This window comes from Haliotis rufescens, unplaced genomic scaffold (genome assembly GCF_023055435.1).
Source record: "Haliotis rufescens isolate VD_foot unplaced genomic scaffold, xgHalRufe1.0.p SCAF_6, whole genome shotgun sequence".
Lineage (NCBI taxonomy): Eukaryota > Metazoa > Mollusca > Gastropoda > Lepetellida > Haliotidae > Haliotis > Haliotis rufescens.
In genome coordinates this window covers 29422996-29438348 of record NW_025964334.1, presented here as the reverse complement: position 1 = coordinate 29438348, position 15353 = coordinate 29422996, and the positions used below count along the sequence as shown (strand labels likewise).

The following is a 15353-nucleotide window of genomic DNA, read 5'->3' as shown; positions in this document are numbered from 1 at the left end:
ACAAATGTCCCTATCAAAAGTTGAGAAGTATAGGAACATGTGATTCAGTGTCAAGTTTAAATCAAGATGATCAGAGAGCTGATAATTCAATTTGTATGTGGTAGGATTTCCATAGTCTCTGTCCCAGACCCCAGATCATCTATGCCATAAAACAGTCACCCCCCATCCCATTTTCATGACAATTCCAGATCCAGCAGCCTATATATACTCATCCTCTATCAGCTCTGAAAATAAGAGATTTGAGGGTACCTTAAAAATTGAACATACCTTTTTTTCAAATCATATTTATTTAATCTTATACATAACTCTATTTTTGGAACTATATGTAAGTCTAGTATGAGTTATTAAGTCTTTACTGCATGACAACATCTAAACAGCCACAGACACTAAGTCACTTTCCCTCCATTATCCCAAGGCGTGTATATTCTCCCTTACTACCTACATCACCAAACCTGTGAAGATTCCAGTTATAAGTATAGAAATATAGATCCACAGCAACCTATGCTTGTCATAACATGCGACCAATCGGTTGGTCAGAAGTGGTTAATTGGTTGACTGCATGTCAATGTATCCCAATTGCGTAGATCGATTCTCATGATGTCAATCACTGGATTGCCTTGTTCAGAATCTATTATTTACCTATTGCTGTCATATAGGTGGAATATTGCTGAGTGAGGCGTAAAAAACAAAACAACCAACAAAAACCAACCTTAATTCCTGAACTTTCAAATCCAATCCACGGCTATGGTACAAAGATGTGAGGTCAGAGGACGAAGATTCTATACCATTACCTAGATACAATACACTCCACTTTACAAGCCAAGTCTCTTGCATAGGCTCACAACACCACCTTTTAAAACATTCACATGTTCAATAAATCGCAACACCTCCAACAGAAACCACAGGAAGGTCAGCAGAGATAGGGTCAATCAATTGTGGCAGTATCCATGTACGTGAAGTGCTCTGCTGGCAGGGGGAGCTTCTCTCCTTCAAACCAGCACTGAAACAACACTGCTGCCTCCACTGTCCGATACCGCTGTCCCTCCTCCGTTGACCTGGGACTTACCCTCCCTGGTGTAGCAGTTGGAGACTCCTTTCTTATACAAGGACAGCTATGGCTGGGGTGGATGTAATTATTGTGGGAGGTGTCTGGATGTGTCTCGGAGGGCTACAACACCTATAGGCTTACGATGGAGTGAGGCAGGCCGGACTGGTGTTGCTCTTACAAACACATGCGACTGCTTCTTGATACTCCATCAGTTTAATGAGGCTCTGTACCACTGCCCCTACACAACCCTCCATATTGATTTCTTTTCAAGAACTAACCATCTTAATGGCTTTCGAGACTCCTTAGACAATATTGTGTAGACTACATAACTGAGAACTCAGTACATTATACTGACAGATTTGACAGAATACTCTTTATAACTGCTTACATCCCTCCGAGATGAACTGTCACAGATTTGTCTTCAGAGACAGAGCAGGTATCCCCTGCTTATCATAAAAGTGATAAAAAGGTGGATCAGGTGGACAAAATGTCTGACGGTTATGGATTATATTCTGATGAAGATCAGCTCTCATGTATCCTGCCTGACACTGTGCAACCCCACTAAAACAGATGTACAATGTTGTCAGATTTAGTGTGTCTTTGAGTATTTAACACCCATACTCTAGAATGAGAGTACTTATCAGAGTGAGTGAGTGAGTGAGTGAGGTTTTACTCCACTTTTAGCAATATTCCAGCAATATCACAGTTGGGGACACCAGAAATGGGCTTTTACCCATGTCGGGAATCGAACCCGGGTTTTCGGTGTGATGAGCGAATGCTTTAACCACTAGGTTACCCCGACCACCCCAGATATGATCAGAAATGATGGATGATGTAAGAGTCAACTAAAATAAACAGTTTCTGTAAGATGTTAATTAAAGAAAACAGTATTGCCTTCAGAATGAACCGGTCCACAAGAAATTTATTTAATCTTTCCCTTATTTTCTAGGTAGGCAGAATACTAATTAAAACTGTTAAGCAAACAGTCAATCACTGGATCATCTGGTCCAGACTCTAATATTTAAATACAAACATCATACAGCTGGAATATTGCTAAGGACAACATTAAACAACAAACAAATGTTTAGCAATCATGGCTTCGTAATTTAGGCAAGGAAATATAACTTTAAAGCTAAAATCTGAATCTTAAAATTGACATAAAAATATCAAGAATTTACCAAGTTAATGGCTCACCTTAAAAAATACAAAAATGTATGATTTAATGACCTGCAGGCTGATAAACATTTTAATACCTTTTCATTGGCCTAACACCCAAAGTAGAACCTCCTTTCCCACTTGGGTGAGGAGTGTGCCCTCTCCAGGCCAGCAATATACTTGTAATACTATCATGATATAACAGTTGGGTTTAACGCCGCTTTTAACAGTATTCCAGTGATATCGTGGCGTGTCAGCTTAATGTGGGAGGAAAGCTTGAAGTGATGCAGGTCTCAGACGTTTATTACTTCGGTGAAACCCACCAGCACGGGTATGGTGCTGACAAACCTAGAAACATAATCGGTGCGAGTGAGTGAGTGAGTGAATATGGTTTTACGCCGCTTTTAGCAATATTCCAGCAATATCACGTCGGGGGACACCAGAAATGGGCTTCACACATTGTACCCATGTCGGGAATCGAACCCGGGTTTTCGGCGTGACGAGCGAACTCTTTAACCACTAGGCTACCCGACCGCCCCCATAATCGGTGCGAACCGGATTCGAACCCACAATCATAGGTTTCTGGCGAGCCCAAGGGACTCAACTCTGCACAGCGAATCGCGGCGCCCTAGACGACTGGGCCACCCGTGCCCCCAAGTGCTTTTATGAGTTATCATAGTGTAATATTTATACATCATTTCATATAATTATAATTCAGCAAGTAATACTTCTCATCAGGTAAAATGCATATACATCATTTCATATAATTATAGTTTAGCAAGTAATACTTATCATCAGGTAAAATGCATATATAAATATTACACCATGATAACTCATAAAAGCACTTGATGTGGATCTAATTATCATAGGAAAACTTAGTATAAATGTTATATTATGATAATACTCTGTACACCTATTCCACTCACTGTGGTGTTAGTTTCATAGCCTGTAAAATGTCATATTTCATGATAATAAAAGCAAAACAAAACCCTTTCCATAATCATAAGAAATCTCTGCTAAAAGCAGAGGCCATTGTATGATTCAGACTGTATTATAAGCATGTTTTTATGAATCAAATAGTCATGAGTTTGCGAAAACGTGTACCCTGCCCCACTGGTGTCATCCATCACAAACACATGCAAAGGCATGTCAAATTAATATTGTAGTATCTCATAGTTTACAAATGAAACATTTACAATCTCCATGGAAACTGTTAATCCTGCTGAAAAGCTGTGATTTTCTTCATTTTCACTATATCATGTATAATATTGGATTGACACTAACAATGTGACTAGCTGTCACCTGATGGTTTATCTCCATGGAAACATCCCAGAAAAACTGTCAGTTAATACTTGTCAGTTAACAAATATACAAACTTTATTTAACACCTGTCTCAAACTGAAAAAAAAGCTTCCTCTTCCTCTATGATTGTACAGTATTCAAGTCAAATCGAGGTGAGAATTCTAACTTGGAAGCCATTTTGTACCCCAGATGCTCTTCATGCAGCTTTTAGCAGGCAAATGTTTGACAAAAACACTATTTTCTCATTACAAAATGAATTGTGATTTCTTTATTTCTTAAATTCAGAAGTATTTTGGCATTTCATTTATTTAAAAAAGATAAAAGCCATTTGTCTCTTATTAGTCCTGTTATCAATAAAATAACTATCATCTCTGAAAAACTAAACTTTTCCCAAATCATAATTACCTAAATTGGAATGGTTTTAATTTCAATTTGGGCATTTCTATTGACATGTGTCAGAGGCCTGGATTCAAATATCAGCTTATGAGAACCACTAACCAATATGTAACCTTAATATTTCACCATTACAACAGTGGGTGACATCCCAAATCTACAAACTGTTCTCATGTGGGGCATCGAACCTGGAACTTCATGCCACAACCAAATCCATTAACCACAAGGTAGTCTGTCCCTCCCACCTTTACTATAAAGCTATAAAGCTCTAAATGTAGACTAACATCTAGTCTCTGAAATGAACATATTGTACAGAAAAAAACAGTTGTTCAGTTATCTTTATACAAATATAATAAAAAGGAGCCCAGTGACTTTCTTCGTTTTACTGCAGTGATCTAGACTTGCCAAACATTATAGACTTGCATCGGCTGTATTTGATATATATTTGTATCAGGGTCTGTAAGACAGACTACTCTTAATGAAATAAGTCTAGATTTTCCACAGGTATCTCCCATCTCACTGGGACCCCTTTTCAGTTTAAATATAATGTATACTACTCTAGAGAAGGTAAAGAACACCCAAATCTTTCATATTACCACACATCTTTAACTTCTTTTGGGTAGTATATTTTCAGAGACTGAGCATGTGTCTAACACAGACATCCCTACTAGGAGACAAGCAAGGTGCAGGGCAAGAACCCCCAAGGGAGACATGTGGTTTTGGGGAAGATTGTTACATAACCATAATATCATTGAAACAATCCAGTTAAAAAGTCTCAGCAGCACTTTAACTTGAACCCAAACACAGCCCAGACACCCAACATAGACCACCACATGGTGAATCTCAACAATAGTTTCTAATTAGTCGTCTCACACATTTTTCTAATTTCTTATACCCTTGACATCAATATTTGCTTAAGTCCTTCCAAACAGGTGAAAATATAAGATCAACAAGACGTCCATTCCTGCTGCGCCCCAAGCAGAAGACATTTATAATGACCCTCATTAGTAGGGTCTCTGTGCGGCCTTGTGGGAAAGCCGTATGTGTATCACTGCCCCACCTCTTTCCCTTCCCTCCCTCATTACCGCACACAGCTTCATTAGGCAGCATTTAGATACAGCTGAAACGGACGAATAATGGCTAGAATTAGACCACCCTTCACGACAGATCCAACTTTTTTGGTCTCCGATTTAAGGTCCTTCCTTCCTATGGACGGAATGCCACAATCAGGGTGAATCCAGGAGAAATTATCAAATTGCAAACCTCTATAGCATCCAAATGAAACTAGCTCAAGATTGATTACATTAGAAGCTGAGCATCAGGGCTTGTACTAAAGACGTGCTCATTACTGAGATTTTTACATCATGTTCCACACTGAAGGAAGTCGTGGCTAATGGGGAACTTGATAACAAATCTGAAGAGGTAATCCCTGCCTGGTCAATAGCACCTTTGCCTTTAATAGACGGAATAATCACCCTATTACTGCTCTGCCCTTGCCTGTCAACCCTAGTTACCGACTAGCAGACTTGCGATTTTATTTGTAAACGCATTTCATTCCAACAGATACCTTTCAAACTTGGGGATGCAGATGTGGAAGAATTACATCTTAATCAGGTTTCGGGTTGTGGTGGATACATCTTCATTTGTAGCCCTTCGAGACGAGGCGATATATGTAATGGGAATTGTTGTATCTCTGCCTCGGCTTGTTACAGGTTCAACGATGGAGAACATGTCTGTCCATCATGGCAGATCCATCTTAAAGATGAATGGTTTATACTTTGTTTCCTGATTTTCCAGCCTCCATCGAGTTGTTTCGGTCTTGATGGCAAGCCATGTTACAATTTCTTTGCAGATTTTGTTATCACCACTGTTGATGGAAATTGAACTACTGATATGAGTCTAAAGAGTGGTCTTAATTGCAGACGCAACATTAGCCCTTTCTTCTGTAGGACTAATGATCTTTGTGGTTAAATCAAGGTCCTGAATAAATATTTAGGTCTGAGGTTTAACCAAATAAAATTGTTGAACATTTCTATAGTTCCTGAGGGAGATCAGTGGCCAGGAAGGTGAGCGGTTGAGAGTGCAAGTGAGTAACTGAGATGACTGACCCACCATAGTCAGGCAAACAGACCCTCAAACAAATATATCCAACACATCTCATGTCAGTCTAAAATGTTGTCAAGTCTAGATTACTGCTGAAAATGAAGAGCTACTCTGGACTCCTTTCTATACTATTTTATTAAGATAATTCCTCAGATTCAATTCAATATCCAATGCAGACACAGAGCAGAAAAAGGCCATATCATCTTCAACCAATCGTTCCAAACATATAGTAAGCTGACCTTGATAGGTGTGTTGATGCGTTCTGAAGGCCACAGTCATATCAAGGTAAAAGGATGTACTATATTCCACATATTCAGCTCCCTGTATCAATAAGTGCTCTCACAAATAATTCATGTGTCTTGTGTCCTCATGACTTGATGGTATTCCATTATAATAGATCATGACAACTGTTACAACTGTTTCAGGGGGCTCACTACCAAACACCCATCTCGCTGCCAAACACAACACTTCACTACCAAACACCTGCCTCATTACCAAACATCCACCTCACTACCAAGCACCCATCCCACAACCAAACACCCACCTCACTACCAAACACCCACCCCACAACCAAACATCCACCTCACTACCAAACACCCACCCCACAACCAAACATCCACCTCACTACCATACACCCACCCCACTACCATACACCCACCCCACTACCAAACATCCACCTCACTACAAAACATCCACCTCACTACAAAACACCCACCCCACTACCAAACATCCACCTCACTATCAAACATCCACCTCACTACCAAACACAACACCTCACTACCAAACACCCACCCCTCAACCAAATATCCACCTCACTACCATACACCCACCCCACTACCAAACATCCACCTCACTACCAAACATCCACCTCACTACCAAACACCCACCTCACTACCAAACACAACACCTCACTACCAAACATCCACCTCACTACCAAACATCCACCTCACTACCAAACACAACACCTCACTACCAAACATCCACCTCACTACCAAACACAACACCTCACTACCAAACATCCACCTCACTACCAAACATCCACCCCACAACCAAACATCCACCTCACTACCAAACACCCACCTCACTACCAAACATCCACCTCACTACCAAACACAACACCTCACTACCAAACATCCACCTCACTACCAAACATCCACCCCACAACCAAACATCCACCCCACAACCAAACATCCACCCCACAACCAAAGATCCACCCCACAACTAAACATCCACCCCACAACCAAAGATCCACCTCACTAACACTCTGTTTCACTACCCATCACCCTGCCCCACTACCAAACATCCACCTCAGTACCAAACACAACACCTCACTACCAAACATCCACCTCACTACCAAACATTCACCCCACAACCAAACATCCACCCCACAACCAAACATCCACCTCACTTTCACTACCCATCACCCTGCCTCACTACCAAACACCCACCTCATATCAGTTTATTGTCCCCAAGTAAATACACACGAAGAAAATCACTGTGTGTTGCCTTGTTTCTTCTTGCTATGAATATCCCAAAACAATCGGCGGTGAATCACAGAAAATGTACACAGATGCCGTAATCGACTGCTCAATAACATTTGCATATCTGAAAACACATACTGTTTATCGAATTTACAAAAAAGTATCAGTTATAAGTATCTGTCACTTTCTGAAGAACTGTCTCTCCACATATAATATCACAGTCTTGAATGAGTGAGTGAGTGAGTTTGGTATTACGCCGCTTTTAGCAATATTCCAGCAATATCAAGGCGGGGACAACCAAAATGGGTTTTACACATTGTAACCATGTCGGGAATCGAACCCAGGTCTTCGGTGTGAGACAAGCAAACGCTTTAACCACTAGACTACCTGACCGCCCGCCCCTCAGTCTGGAAAGCGATGACTTCACGATACAATGGATGACATAGACTCAGAACCATTAACAAAGAAGAGAGACTGTCAACAGTTCATCTGAAATACATCAGCGTTTCACTTCATAGCACTTTGTGTTGTTATTCTGACATTGACATCTCTTCTGTGATCTTTGTCACAATATACATACTGTATTGTGACGACATATATCGAGAAACGTATCTCATTGTGACTAGTGTATCAAGATACATGTTGTATGGATACCAGTGTATCAAGATACATATTGTAACAATACCAGTGTATCGAGATCTGTATTGTATCATGACCAGTGTATTGAGATACATATTGTATCAAGACCAGTGTGTTTAAATATGTATCATATCGATAACAGTGTATTGAGATCTGTATTGTATCGTGAGTGAGAGAGTGAGAGAGTGAGTATGGTTTTATGCCGCTTTTAGCAATATTCCAGCAATATCATGGCGGACACCAGAAATGGGCTTCACATATTGTAACCATGTCGGGGATCGAACCCGGGTCTTCGGCGTGACAAGCGAACGCTTTAACCACTAGGCTACCCAACCGCCATGTTTTGTATCATGGCCAGAGTATTGAGATCTGTATTCTATCGTGGCTAGTGTATCGAGATACATATTGTATCGTGACCAGTGTATCTAAATATGTACCGTATTGTGGCCAATGTATCGAGATACGTATCTTATCCCGACAAGTGTATTGAGATATGTATTGTAGTGTGGCCAGTGTAGCGAGATATGTATCGTACCATGACCAGTGTATTGAGATATGCATCGTATTACGCATGACCTGTATTACTGTACTCCAAGAACCCCTTTCGGATAACACCATGAAATGACAAAAATAGGTTTACATTATCTAACCATGTTGTCCTTCAGACTAGGGTAATCTGTGTGATAAATGATAAAACTAGCCACTAAGTCGGTATTTAACCTACACTTTTGCAAAAACTGAATCAATGTCAGGTAACCTAGCAACATAATCTGCTGATTGGATATCACACATACAAATATTGCAAGTTTCCTGCCTTGCCAAGTTAAACATTTACAATTCCAAACATTGAAGCCATTTTCAATTCAGATGATTTAGATCTTTTTCACAGCAGACCTAACATCTTGAAAAAAATTCTATTTGAGTTCAATTACAGAGATATTTCAAGGACTTACACATGAAATGAAAGCCCAGCAAAGGATCTTAAGGCCATGAACAAAGGTTATCATGATGAAGATGAGAAATAGTCAGTAAATAGCCCTGCAATTATCCACAAGTTTGCCTAATTATACCGTTTGTCAGTTCTGGTCTTGAGAGCTCCCTCTAGTGGTGAGAGAAGATACTTTTCCTGTTTGATTGCCTGGTTTTGCTCAAATTGCTTGCTTTTGTTCTTGTCCATTTAACTTATCGCACTTGACTGCAACTGGTTAATTGGTTGAGATTCGCTGATGGAAACTGGCGGAAAAATGTCAATTTGGATGTTGGATTTGTCCTCGTATTAATATCCTTCTGGAGAGCGAAGCAATTACTATCAAAAGCAAAAAGCCGGGCTGTGCGTAATTCCGAGATTTCCGCCCAATCAAGGAAGCAAGCTGATGCTCACAGTAGATTTGTCTTAAATCATAAGACCAATCTCTGAATAGATTTTGAAGCCACGTTGTGTAGTGAGGAGCTGCTCATCACGGAGACAAGATCTTATTGTTATATAAACCCTCCGTGCAGACAACTCGAAAATGTACTGAAGCTCACCATGCCAGTAGGGAACAATGCGAGGCAGCGATTGTTTATGTTACTTTGTTGGACACATGCTAATTATTATAAAATCATGCGAGATATCCCTAATGCACTATGAATTCCTACATTCAATTAAATTTATAATTTTATTATATACTTCAGTGTGAAAGACTGAGCATTCCGAATTTGAGAAGAGTGAAATTTTCATTGCAGTGAACATAACACTTGATATTTCACCCCTGTGAACATAACACTTTGATGGAATTGTTGTCATACAAGAATGACCTCCCCTCAAATCGTCTGCCTTTATCATAAGTGTCTGGCCTGTACACAAACTGTTCACGTCCTTTTTCCGTAAGTTCCACATTGACACGACAGAGTGTCAATTATGGAGTAAACATCGCTTAATGCCATTTGTTATTCTCTTGAAAATGTATTGTTATAAACTGCCAATTTCTCATTTAACTCGTCAATCAAGATTGTTTGTTTCACAAAGAGTGTTTTTTGTTACTTGACCAGCGTGTATCTCGAAATTTTCCAAGAATATTTTTGGTTAAAGTTGATTTTGTATTTAATCATTTCTATATGTATGATACAGAATTTTCGTGACCCTAAATATTTTTTGTTACTTTTATTTCTATTTTTTAAGATTTTGCAAACACGAAACTACTTATTTAGTCACAAATACAAGGGGTGGTGGACCATCCCAGTGTGTTAGGTAGGGAGAATTTATGTTTCAAGGTTTTACATTTGTAATGAAATAATAAAATTTTCTGGTAGACAGCTACACAAAAAGTATATAATATGATATCCTCTATATATTTTTCAGACTGGATAATGTGTCACAGTGTTATGTACTGGTACATGAATTTAAGCGCTCTTCTGGTCAGGTAACACAGAGAAAACAGCATTGAGACAGTGGAAGAGATTCATTGCAATGAACAATTTGATGATAAATAAGAATATATCTATCTGGTTAGATAAATGTTCATCAGTACATAAACTTGAATTAAAGTGTGCATAAACTCTTTCCTGAGTGAGTGAGTGAGTGAGTGAGTGAGTGAGTGAGTGAGTTGGGTTTAATGCCGCTTTTAACAGTATTCCAGTCATATCAGGAGGAAAGGAGGAAAGCCCAAAGTGATGCAGGTCTTAGACATTTACCACTTTGGTGAAACCCCCAAGCATGGGTATGGTGCTGACAAACCTAGAAACATAATCAGGATGAATCGGGATTCAAACCCACAATCATAGGTTTCTGGCGTGTCCAAGGGACGCAACTGTGCACAGCGAAATATGGCGCTTTAGATGAATGGGCCACCCATGCCCCCAAACTCTTTACTAACCATGGGTGAGGCATATGATAATAGAACCCATCTCCAGACATATATTTGACAATCTCAAAGCAGCATGGTCCCAATATGTCAACAACAACACTGGTTTACTACGAGCATATCACCTCATTAAGAGTGAAAACAGTACAGAAAAACATGTACCGCCAGCTCTTGTGGGACAATACCATAGAGACCATGCAAAGCTCAGGTGTGGTGTTTGCACCAATTTAACTGGAATTTGGCAGACACGACAATCCACCTGTAAAAGAATGCATTTGGCCTGTCTGTGACAATAATGAAACTGAGGATAAAAGTCTTGCAATTTTAACTGGCACCCTTTTAAGATGATCTCTGGTATGATCTTTTACAAGGAGCCCAGTCCAACTGTGATGATTTACGGTGTGACTGTGTGCGTGTGTGCGAGATAGGCCTTCGGACTGTATTATAATTTTAGAGTCCCCCACTTCATGTTACATTTTTTCATGGTCTCCCCACTTCCCTACAATAAATTACCAGTCCCTAAATAATGTTGAAATATATAAAAAACTATTTGAAAAAAATAGAACTCTCATTTTGTTATGGCCCCACACCATAATTTAGTTTTGATAAATTTTGCCAAACCTCCTTCTGCTTTAAGTTTTTCAATGCTATTTAAAGAGCATAATTTATTCATTCAAAAGCAGTCAAAAGAATTATGAAGACACAGAAGGATTTTATAGCAATAGTTTCTTTATACCTTCTGTAAATAATGAATGTACAAAATTTATTTTTGCCTATGCCATGGATAATCTCTTGTAATTTCTTTATGGAATGACTTGTGTGTAAATAATGTCTTCAGTATGCAGAATGTCATGTGAAAATTGTACACATGCGATGAGACTTCCATTATTTGTCTGTCTGTGTACAAGAAGGTGAAACCTTGCTTATAGTCATCTATAACTGTTTTCGTAACTGGTTAGCTTTGATAGGTTGAATATATCTTAGGTGCTGTTTAAAGTTGTATTTTTTATTTTTCAGATCCATCAGTGAGTGAGTGAGTGAGTATGGTTTTATGCTGTTTTAGCAATATTCCAGCAATATCACGGCGGGGGACACCAGAAATGGGCTTCACACATTGTACTCATGTCGGGAATTGAACCCAGGTTTTCAGAGTGACGAGCGAACACTTTAACCACTAGGCTACCCCACCCCCGATCCATCAAAGCGCAGTAATGCCAGTGAAAATAAATTTTAAGTATTTTCACGTTATGTTCTGATTCAGGATTGTAGTTTGCAGCTTCAATTCCATAACTTGAAACATACAATAGTGTCCCCTTATCAAACCCAGTCCTATGTGAGAAACACTACACTGATGCCAAGTCAACACCACTGATGTACACGTACTCACCGACTACCGCACTGATCTACATGTACTATATTCCTAATCACACAATGAATTAGCTATCATCTGGATCTTAGCCTTTGGCCTTTGATCAGAAGAGGATATATTAAATGCCTTAAACAGTAGGTCAAAGGACCTCGAGAACAACTGATGATGTTGTCAGGGTGATTCAAATGTATATCTGGCTAATAATTCTTTTTATTTGTACCTATAATATCTATGAAAATAATCCAGCTCCAGACAGAAGGCCACGTTCCTCCTTCCTGTTGCTATCACTACAACAAACGTGTGCCAAAATACGCAGCGGGGAAACCCCACAACTTTGCTTATCCCCAGACGCCTGGGAATCTAATATCATAACTATTGTGGAAAATATTTATTTGTGTAGAACTTCGAGACAATAAACACCCACGCACACACCAGAAGAGGGCTTAGGCCCAACAATAACGCTATGAAATTTGATCATAAAATGATAGGCTTTTTTCACTGTAAAGCCACTTAGCAGTTTTCCCCAAAACTGAAAGGATGTTTTTAGCTGTTATTCCGAACATCACATGATAATATCTATTTCAATAAAAATACCAGAAATAACACAGGAAAGGGTACACCTAATTTTATTTATAGTTTTGTTTAGATATGGGACATTAATAAACAAACACATTTTCATTCTCATGCCTGGATATGGTTTGACTATAATTACCACAAGCTTTAAAAATTAACTGTTAAACCACAAGCTTTAAAAATTAACTGTTAACTTTTATACATTAAGATTAGACTAATCTTTAAAGCTATTTTCTCAAAAGGCCAAACTGAATAAATTTCAACCTATTAATATAAGATAAAATATCTTTCTTTAAAAAAAAGGAAGTATGTTTTCAATTGCAACAATACCTGTATATTCTGCATCAACAGTTCAGGAAAATTTCAGAGAGAGTGAGTGAATAATGATGGTAGTTGGTTCAGGAGTCTCTCTTGACACTAGAGCATTTGTTTATTAAAACAATCACCCCCATTGTATTCTCATCCCTTCTCAGCTCTAGCAGCCTACACTCACCCCCTTCACAGCTCTATCAGCCTACATTCACCCCCTTCACAGCACCAGCAGCCAACACTAATCCCCTTTTCATCCCCTTCTCAGCTCTAGCAGCCTACACTCATCCCCTTCTCAGCTCTAGGAGCCTACACTCACCCCCTTCACAGCTCTAGCAGCCTACACTCACCCCCTTCACAGCTCCAGCAGCCGACACTAATCCCCTTCTCAGCTCTAGCAGCCTACACTCATCGCCTTCTCAGTTCCAGCAGCCTATTCTCATCCCCTTCTCAGCTCCAGCAGCCTATACTCATCTCCTTCTCAGCCCTTGCAGTCTACACTCATCCCCTTCTCAACACTAGTGGCCTACACTCATCCCCTTCTCAGCTTCAGCAGCCTATTCTCATCCCCTTCTCAGCTCCAGCAGCCTATACTCATCTCCTTCTCAGCCCTTGCAGTCTACACTCATCCCCTTCTCAACACTAGTGGCCTACACTCATCCCCTTCTCAGCTTCAGCAGCCTATACCCATACCCTATTCACCTGAAATCAAAAAAGAACTGGAGGTCCTTTAAAGAATTATTTGTATTTTTTTTTTCTTTTGGGGTACTTCATGTCTATCAGCAATGTCTCGGATCATTTTGGCTAGTAAGAAATAAGAAATTTACAACACAAACTGAAACCATACAAGAGAAGCACAAAGGTTCACATTTCGGTTTCCAAAAAGACAGATATATAACAAAATACATGTCCTCACCCAAAAGAGAAATATAACACAAAACGTGTCTAAATATTTCTCTTTCTTTGCAACTGAGCCAAAGTCTATGGACATGGGTGACTCCGGATCCTAACAGCATGATGCAGCCATGCCACCAACATGGAACAACAAGCTACGTGGGAAGGAAAACACCAGTTACCATAACTGACAAACACCAGTCTGAAGTGACCTTTCTCCAGTCGTGGTGGCCATTGGGAAATATGCAAGGATTAGGTTGCTATCAGTGGTTACAAAAACAGTCACGCTTGCATGTATAAGATTCCTCAGACTTTCAACAAACATTTTGAAAGTGTGGTGCATATACTGGTTGTTCAAAGTGAGTGGCATGGATTTAGCGTTTGAGCATCATTTAAAGATCTTTTGAATCAAAACGTCTTAAAGCATGTTTAGTAGTCATACAAAGTACATATTTACACCCCTCAAAAAGCCATATGTGATTCCATTGGTATTTAAAAGAAACATACAACTGCCCTGATCCATCCACCATCGCATATGCATATCAAAATCCTGGCTGTAGGCCGACCTGTACGCCATTTTACTTTGTTTACAGTGCATTAATCTATATGATTTGGTGATCTAGTGATGCCATGGTGTATTGTAGTACTCTACTGAACAAGATATAGTCCTGCACCATGACCGTGGAATATATTTATTTTATGAAAAAATAATAATCTAGAAATGCATACAAAAGCAAGTCTGGCCAGCTCAAGCTAGCTCTATTCCACAGGGAATTTTTTTTATTTTTAGAGCAAAGAGTGAGTGAGTGAGTTTGATTTTACGCCGCTTTTAACAATATTCCAGCAATTTCACGGCGGGGGAAACCAGAAATGGGCTTCACACATTGTACCCATGTCGGGAATCGAACCCGGGTCTTCAGCGTGACAATTTAGAGTCAAGAAGGATATTGTGTAATATAAGATTTCAGAGACTAAATGTTAGTCTAAACAAGATACAGCAACAGGGATTCTGCAAGTAAACTCTTCACTGTGACGTCAGGTCTAGTGATGACATTTATGCTCGTTAAGACTGGTAGTTTCCAGAATATGAGTCAGTTTTTAATGTTTTTTGTCTTCAGGAATTAATTGACTTTAAAACAAAATTTCTTCAAGATACTTGATTTAATATGCTTTTAAAATGATCTAATTCCACATTTAGACTGTACATCTCCTTAAATAGGGCCCAGGCCGGCCAGTTGGCAGTC

General features: G+C 39.5%; 1 protein-coding gene across 5 annotated transcripts in view; it reads right to left on the bottom strand.

The window, feature by feature from the left end:
* Positions 1-15353, bottom strand: part of LOC124141045 (LIM domain only protein 3-like) — a 177802-nt gene that overhangs the window by 105263 nt on the left and 57186 nt on the right. The window contains exon 1 of one of the 5 annotated variants that reach the window (XM_046508918.2): positions 710-1184. The exons of the other annotated variants lie outside the window; for them this stretch is intronic. The gene's annotated coding sequence lies outside the window, so the exon portion shown is untranslated. Of the gene's footprint in view, positions 1-709; positions 1185-15353 lie in introns of those variants that run through there. 5 annotated transcript variants of the gene reach the window in all.